We start from the raw sequence: 9,652 nt of genomic DNA, 5'->3' as shown, positions 1-9,652 counted from the left end.
GAGAAAATGTTTTGAGAATGATGTACAAATGCGCTTTACACAATTGATGTGTGTATGGATTGGGATAACAGCTGTATGAGCCCCTAATAAAATGTTAAAATATATATATATATATTAAGTGTATATAAATTAAGAAGACCTGCCTATAACCATTTCCGGAAGTCATGAAATGAATATATATATACACACACACACATATATATATATGTAGTTATTTAAGAAACTTTTCAACTTCAAGAATGTTGTATTTGTGTGAATTATATTTATCCTGTTTAGCATTTAATATTAGTCATTATTTTATGCATTTATTTTTTACATAGTCTGGAATCTGACATTTAATAAAATGTATTAATCAGTCAAAAACACAAAATTATCTGGACATAGCAAAAATTCACTTATAATATTTCCATTCAATGGGTTGGTTAAATCACATCCTCACTTAGTTCTCATTTGGTCATTTAGAGTCAGCATCGACTTGATAGTAGAATTTGGGTTTTTGTTTTGTTTTTTAGTAATGCATGTTTTGGCAAAATTATGGTAAACATGACCAATTAAAACAAATAATTGTAACTTGCTGCATTCCATTATATATATATATATCCAGTGGATTTGTTTGCAAGGGTGTAACATTTTAATTGTAGTGGTTAGATGACTTCAAAATAATTTGAGAATTATTGGGAAATAAAATAATTTAAGAGGCACAGTTACTTATAGTTCAGCTTTTGGTTTATGCAGTTTGGAAACTTTGTTTAATCACTTAATTATTAATGTATTTACTTTTATCCTGTATTTTTTAACATTGTTAGAAAAGCAGGAGTGCTAATGATGCATATCTCTATTAATTGTTTAATGATTGGTTCCTTTGTAATGTATATATTTTGTGTTTAGTGTACCTTCTATTTATGTATAAATATGTGACCACTTAACTCTTCAGAGTGACTATATGTTAATTTTTTTGAGAATACAGTAAAGAGTCAATAATAAGATATAATGGTGTGGAGTATTTTCAGTAAATTAACTTAAGTTAGCACTCTCCTGGTGGGGGTGGGGGTGAGTGCCATCAATAGAAGAATAAGGCTTCGTGTTCATTGTATCAATCTAATGGCTATAATGTTGTCACCTTTTACTACCAATTAGGCAAGAAATCACACTGCGACAAGTGTGGTGAAATGTCAAATTGGATGATTTGATTTTGTCCTCTTTTTCATCAATAGTTGTTTCATTTTTACGACATGGCATCCAGTCTTTATCATAATCATCATCCTAATTAATTCATACAAAATGAAAGATAATATTAAGCATAAAGAAATGTACGTTTTATTTATATAAATTTTTCAAATTGTGTATATAACTTGGGGGATTTAGCATTATCCATATTCTAAACATATGACATATTTATGGTTACATAAATAAGAATTAACTCAATGACAACTAACAACAACATCAGGGACCAGCAATATCTTCATGAAAATATCATTGTGGCCAAGAAGATCCCATACCCAAACACTTGTTACATTCTACTCATGCTTCAATTTTGGAAATAATACAATCTGTGTTCGTCCAGATAGACTAGAGAAACAAATCTGGGAAGACTCATATGTGTATAATAGAGAATTTAAAATCAAAGAGTAATTGTATATTGAGAAAACATCCCAACACAGTCTAGATCAAGTTCATAACTCTGATATTAGCCTATGTGTCCGATACTAATCTATAAATTCCTCTTCAGACTCATGCAACACAAGCAATGAATCTGAATGCAGGAAGATCATAGGCCAATGGGTGGAAAGTCTTGTGGATCCAGTGGTGGTAGAAGCATGGTAGTGCTTTAAAGCATGAAATTCACCTCAAGCATTTACATTCATATTTATATTATGAGGCAATAAAAATATTTTTTTGTTTTATTTTTTAGCCTTTAAATATTTTTATGTTTCTCTTATAGTCTTCATAATAAAAAGTATATTTAGAGTTACCAAATGCTAATGAATGACACTTTTAATGATCTCTGTGTTTGTCTGTATAATTCATGATAAAACTTTCCAGTACTTGGAAAATAAATAAATACTATATTTTCAACAACTCTCTCAACTACTTTCTTTTTGAATATTGATTTTCCATACACTCAATGTCCAGAAATGGGAATATATAAGTAAGAAAGGGTATTACATTTAAAGTTTCTGAACATTTGTACATAAAATTGAAGTATTTATGAATTACTTATAATTTTTCCAAGATATATTATAAGAAATTATAGTTTCTATGATTCCTGTGAGTGGTATTTTTCGTGATCATAGGCCATATAAAGTATCTTGGATAAAAATTTTCGAGTCTTTTATGTAATTTACAAATTACCTGGCAGTTACAAAAGTATACAATTCTGAGACTTTCTGCAGGCTCTAAGCTGAATTCTTTCAGTGTGCACTGTCAGTCTAATAGCCTAACAGTATCTTGAGCAATAGCTGCCAGTAACTACAACCATCTGACTTCTATTCAGATCAATTGACAGGAAATAATTTAAGGATCTGTAGGATTGCCAGGAAATAACAATAGGCATTTCATTATTTAAGATTATTTAATATTAAGTATAAATATAGAAAGAAAGAAAAGAAACTATTATTAGGATTTTTTAAACTACCATGTCAATTAACAGATTTGCAGAGCTATTTTTAATATGGTCTTTTAAAATGTTAGTTGTTTTTTTAAGTTTATTTTTAAAATTTGATAAATCATTTTATTGGGGGTTCTTATAGCTCTTATAACAATCCATACATCAATTGTATCAAGTACATTTGTATATATGTTGCTACCATCATTTCCAAAATATTTTCTTTCTGCTTAAGCCTTTGATATCAGCTCCTCTTTTCTCCTCTCCCTCCTACACCCTTCCACAATCGTGAACCCTTGATAAATTATAAATTATTATTATTTTCATCTTACATCAACCACTGTCTCCCTTAACCCACATTTCTCTTGTTTGTTCACCTGGCGGGGGAGTTGGGGCTGATGGTGGTGGTTGTACATCGATCACTGTGATTGGTTCCCCTGTCTACCCCTGCTCCCCCCACCTTCCCCTTACCCACATGGTATCGCTATTCTCATTATTGGTCCTGAGGAGTTTATCAGTCCTGTATTCTTTGTGTTGAGAGCTTTTATTTGTACCAGTGTACATGCTCTGGTCTAGCCAAAAACGTAAGGTAGAACTGGGGTCTTGATAGTGGGAAAGCATTAAAGAACTAAAAGAATGTTGTGTGTTTCATTGGTTCTGTATTGTGCCCGGGCTGGTTCAACTCTTCCTTCTGTGAGGGAATGTCTTATTGTCTACAGATGGGCTTTGGATCTCCACTTCAAGCCCCCTAGTTTGCATCAATATGGTTGTTTGTTTGGGGTCTTATCCCTGATTCCTGATCCCATTGACACCTTGAGATCACACGGGTTGGTGTGTCTCTTCCATGTGGGCTTTGTTGCTTCTCTGCTAGATGGTCGTTTGTTTAACTATAAAGCTTTTAAGACCCCAGATACGGTGTCTTGTAATAGCCAGGCACTATCAGCTTTCTTCACCATATTAGCTTATGCACCCATTTTGTCTTCAGCAATTGTGTTGGGAAGGTGACCACAGAAAGCCAGGTTATTAGAACAAAGTTTTTTTACGTTGAGAGAGTATTTGAGTAAAGGCCTATAGAGAGTCAATGAGTTTTAACTGAAGTGTACTGGTGACCTCTGGGGTGCTTGAGGGCATTGTGTCCTTACATCGTTTTCCACATTCCGAGATGCCCTGAGTACACTGAGAACATAGCTGCATTTGTTAAGATAAGATTAGTCTCAAGGAACTGTTTGTGTTTAGAGCAATTTTATCACGGTTATTGTTACATTATGTGCTCTATGTACCCTTGCCTCATTATATATAAAACTGTACTTTGGATCAGACCACTGATCAGTCTTTTTTTTCAGGTCATCACTTACTGCAGATCCATACCGCTGGAGGGTAACAGAGGCCCAATATCCAGCTGTTACCTTAATACTTAACCTATACATATATGTACATAGACATACCGTATCTCCCTATAATTATATATTAATATATTTACATATGTAAATGCCTATGAATATATCTCCATAACTCTCTTTTGCCTCCTAGTTATTTCCTCTATTTCCTTTTACTTTTCTCTTGTTCCACTATCATGTTCAACCTTCATTTGACTCTCTGTACATCCTCTTAGCTATATTGCACTTAATCAAACCCCACCAGGAATTCTATGCCCTCGTCACCATTGATTTTAGATCTCTTGTTGTTCCCTTGTCCCTCGGTTGGTTGGCTCTCCCCTACCTTTCCCCCACCTCCTCCTCCCCTGTCCTCCTGGAAACTTCAGTCCATTGATTTCTCCTTGGGATTGTTTATCCTACCTATGCTCTATAGATAGATATGAAAAAGAGAAAGAGAGAGAGAAGAAAGAATGAAAAATAGTCTACGAATAGTTCCAGGTCTGTCTTCTGACAGATCAGATGTGATATAGTGCCAAGCTCTGCCTCCTGAGTCCAAAGTCTATTTTCAGAATTCCTTGGGGACTTTGTTACTTTGCTCCTCTTGCTGCTCTGTTATTATTTCTTAAAAGGAACTCTTGAAGAATATTTTGAAAAATTCAATAAGGTGTTTAATAAGCAGTCAACTGGATATCAGAGGAGACAAGAATATTATCTGATAGAATTTTCCTAGTCACAGGAAGGTCATAGTAATTGTGAAACTTTAAAGTCACCAGGTTATTTAATGGATGAATTAACCCATTTTTCATAATCATGGCCAATAGCTAGATGTCTTCTTTTTAATATCCATTTAACTGTTCTTCCCATTTCCCCATCACTGACAAGGATTTACATTATCTCTGGATGAATGCTTTACCATTATTGTTTGTGCTATTATTGTTGCTAGGTGCATTTATTCAGTTCTGACTTGTACACAACTTATGCAAAATAAAACAAAAATCTGTTCAGTATTGTACCATCCTCAGTACTTTTTATGTTTGAACCTATTGCAGCTGTTATGTCATTCTGTCTGCTAGAGAATCTTCAGTTTTTGTTTGTTTTGAAATGATCTTCTATTCTTCGTCAGTGTTCTTCACTGCTCTCTCACAATTATTCTTATGTTCGAAACCAGTGTTGCCGCCACTGTGTAAATTCATCTTGTGGAGGATCATCCTCTTTTTTGATGCCCTTCTACATTACAAAGCATTATCATGATAATATGTCCAAAGTCAGAGAGACTGTCTCACTATTTTTGCCTTTAAGGAGTATTCAGACTATGCTTCTTTCAATCCAGATTTGCTGGTCCTTTTGAAAACCTTCGTACTTTAAATATTCTTCACCTCTAGCACAATTCAAATGCATCAATTATTTCATCTTCCTTATTCAATATCCAACTTTTACAGGATTATGAGGTGATTAAAATATCATGACTTGCGTCAGGTGCACCAAGGTCCTCAAAGTACACATATATACGTGGGTATAAGCCGAGTTTTCCAGCACATTTTCTATGCAGTTTTTGTGGTAAAATTAGGTATCTTGGTTGATATTCAGGTCAGCTTATACTTGAGTATATATGGCAACTTCTTTGCTTTTCAACAATTTAAAGAGATCTTGGGCAGCATATATATATAATTCAATGTGCCGTTTGATCTCTTAATTGATGCATCTATAAGAATTGATTGTCCCTAATAAATTAAAATTTAAAAAGAATTTATTGTGTACTCAAAGAAGATGAAATATGTGATGACTTCAATCTTTTCATCCTTTATCCTGATGTTACCTATGAGTCCAATAGTGATATTTTTTCTTTCCTTTACAGTGGGTTATAATTAATACTGGAGGTTGCAATCCTTGATCTTTATCAGCAAGTGCTTCAAGTCCTCCTCACTCTCAGCTAACAAAGCTGTGTTATCTTCATTTCACAGGTTGTTAATAAACCTTCCTCAAATCTCGATGCGAGGCTCTGCTTTAATTAGTTTCTCTGATTATTTCTCTGCATATAGACTGAATACTATGATAAGACAACCTTTACTTGATTGTAAACCATACAGTATTCCCTAGTTCTGTTCAAATGATTGCCTCTTGATCCATGATTTTTGTGCACAATTAAGTGTTGTGAATTCCCAATAACCTCAAGTCTATTCATGGTTAGTTATGATGCACACAGTCAATTTTTTAAAAAGTAAGTATCTTTCTAGTGGTTATGTGTTAGGCTATGACCTTAAAAGTCAGTAGGACAGGGCAAAATATAACAAAATAATAATTTATAAATTATCAAAGGTTCATGAGGGAGGGGGGAGCAGGGAGGGTGGGGAAAAATGAGGACCTGATGCCAGGGGCTTAAATGGAGAGGAAATGTTTTGAGAATGATGAGGGTAATGAATGTATGTATGCATTGTGGTAAGAGTTGTATGAGCCCCTAATAAAATGATTTTTTTTTTAAAAATCAGCAGTTTGAAACCATAAGCCACTCCATGGGAGAAAGATGGGTCTTTCTACTCCTGCAAAGAGTTAGAATCTCAGAAAGATACAGGGAAATTCTACTCTATTCTAATGCTGACTATGAGTCAGCATTGGCTCAATGACAGAGTGATTCTCTACTATTGGCCAAGACACACCTGACATTGGCAATGATATCTTTTGTTCCACATTCTCTTCTAAATCTGTCCTAAATTTCTGTCAGCGCCTTATCACAGTATTGCTGCAGCCATTGTTCAATGATTTTTAGAAAAATTTTACTTGCATGTGATATCAATTATATTGTTCTATAATTTGTGCATTCTTTTGGGTCACCTTTTTTTTTGGAATGAGTACACTTATGAATTTCTTTCAGTCAGTTAGTCAAATAGCTATCTTCCAAATTCTTGGTAGAGATGGTGAGACAGTTAAGGTTTATTGTGACAACCTGGCCGATAAACACTAGTGGGATTAACTGTAGGGTGGAGAGATAAATGGCACGGTGAGCCTTGCCTTTCTTGTTCTCTGATGGTTGGACCAGTGTTTGGCTGCCTTAGCCACACACTGGTGAGGCATCCCTGAGAAGAAGCCATGTGAACCTAACCTGATGCAGCCCTGGGTGCTGGAGCAACTGCGTGGAGAACCCTGCCAGTGCTGAGATGCTTACATGCTCACTAATTCAGCTTTCCTCCTGCAGTCGGCATCATTGTGTGTGTTTTGTGAAATTGAGGACTTTGTAATTCAGTGTTGGACATATGGGCTAATGTTGGACTTATGGGCTTGGGCAGCACTGGGTTGGGATGTTATCTTAATGTACACTTACCCTTCATAGAAAACGCTCTCTTATATACATATGAGTTTCTGTGGATTTGTTTCTCCAGTCTACCTAGACTAACACAGATGGATAAATTCTTCCAGTGTTCCATCAGCATGTTGGAACATTTCACTTGGTATTCTATAAATTCCTGGAGGTTTGTTTTTGCCTAATGCTTTCAGTTCAGCTTGAACTTCTTCCTTCAGCACCACTGGCTCTTGCTCATATGCTGTCTTCTGAAATAATGGAAGGTCTACTAGCTCTTTTTAGTATGATGAGTCTCTGTATTCTTTCCATTTTACTTATACTTATTTATTTGTTTATTATTTCTCCCTGTGTCATACAATATTCTACACAGAGAATATTTCAATATTGAAACTTGATGCTTTAATTTTTTTTCTTTTCCTTTAAAAAAATAATTTTATTAGGGTCTCATACAACTCTTATCACAACACATATATACATTCATTGTTTGTCAAGTGCATTTGTACATTTTTTGACCTCATCATTCTCAAAACATTTGCTTTCTACCTAAGCCCTTGGTATCAGCTCCTCATTTTCCCCCTCCCTTGTCACTCCCCCGTCCCTCATGAACCCTTGATAATTTATAAATTATAATTATTTTGTCTTATCTTACACTGTCTGATGTCTTCCTTCACCCACTTCCCTGTTGTCCATCCCCCCAGTGAGGAGGTTATATGTAGATCCTCATAATCAGTTACCTCTTTCTACTCCACCTTTCCTCCACCCTCCGATATCATCACTCTCAGCACTGGTCCTGAAGGGATCATCTATCCTGAATTCCCTGCTTTTCCGGTTCTTATCTGTACCAGTGTACATCCTCTGTTCTAGTCAGATTTGTAAGATAGAATTGGGATCATGATAGTGGTAGGGAGGGAGGAGGAAGCATTTAAGAACTAGAGGAAAGTTGTATGTTTCATCGTTGCTACACTGCACTCTGACTGGCTCGCCTCCTCCTCGTGATCCTTCTGTAAAGGGATGTCCCGTTACCTACAGATGGGCTTTGGATCCCCAATCTGCACTCACCCTCATTTACAATTATATGATTTTTTTTTTTGTTCTTTGATGCCTGATACCTGATCCCTTCAAAACCTCGTGGTCACACAGGCTGGTGTGCTTCTTCCATGTGGGCTTTGTTGCTTCTGGGCTAGATGGCCACTTGTTTACCTTCAAGCCTTTAAGACCCCAGATGCTATGTCTATTGATAGCCGGGCACCATCAGCTTTTTCACCACATTTGCTTATGCACACATTTGTCTTCAACAATCATGTCGGAAGGTGTGCATCATGGAATGCCAATTTAATAGAACAAAGTGTTCTTGCATTGAGGAAGTAATTTGGTGGAGGCCCAATGTCCACCAGACTTAAACACAGTTTTCCAGGAGGTGAATGCAGCATGTCAGCATGGAGCCAGGAGCCAGTGGAGGGAACTGAGGGCCGGGCCCCAATCCCAACTACGTGGACAGCTGCCTCTCCCCCCAGAAGAATTTACTTTAGAGGACAGCACTGCAGCTGCAGCTCCGGGAGAGGGACATGTCTGATCAGAGCACACGGGAGCAAATGAAAGGGGAGGAAGAGAGAGTGGGGTGCTTCCTGGCCCACCAAGCCTAGAGGACAATATCTATGCTCAGAACAGCCAATGCATACAGTGGATGATATAGCTGGCCCCACTATGAGACACGACATCCCTCGCTGACCCTTGGCCCTACGGGGGAAAGCACTGGAGAGACAGTGTCGGGATTGGCCCAGTCTGACCCCACCACACTGCGGCAAAACACTAAGGGCGCGTGGCAGAGCAAGGGAGCGAGCAAAGCAGGGATATCTGAGGGAGTGCAAAGGATAGACTTTGGGGCCTGGGCATGGCATTCCATCCGACTCGACTGGAGGACACTCGTAGAGGTCAACAAACAGACCTTGAACTGTTTACAGGCTTTTCTTTCTTCATGGTCATTTTTTTGTTGTTGTCATCGTCATTTTGTTTTCTTTTGTTGCTATGTCTTGTTTTTTGTGTGCATATTATTATCTCTTCAGGTTCTTTCTAGATAAGATAGGCTGTATGAACAGTCTGGAGGAGAAAACAATGGGATCGATGGTTCCGTGGTGGCACGGGAGAGGGAGAGGTGGGGTAAAGGAAGTGGTGTTGACCAACTCAGGGACAGGGGAACAGCAACTGATCCAAAATCAGTGGTAAGGAGGGTGTGAGATGCCTGGTAGGGATTCAGCAAAGTCAGTGTAACTGAGAGAAATTACTGAAACCCAAATGAAGGCTGAGCATGATAGTGGGACAAGAGGAAAGTAAATGGAAATAGAGGAAAGAACTAGGAGGCAAAGGGCATTTATAGAA

This window comes from Echinops telfairi, unplaced genomic scaffold, assembly GCF_000313985.2.
Source record: "Echinops telfairi isolate 266 unplaced genomic scaffold, ASM31398v2 ScPeMD7_7467;HRSCAF=8505_0, whole genome shotgun sequence".
In the NCBI taxonomy this organism is placed as follows: Eukaryota; Metazoa; Chordata; class Mammalia; order Afrosoricida; family Tenrecidae; genus Echinops; species Echinops telfairi.
Note: the sequence above shows the minus strand (reverse complement) of the source record.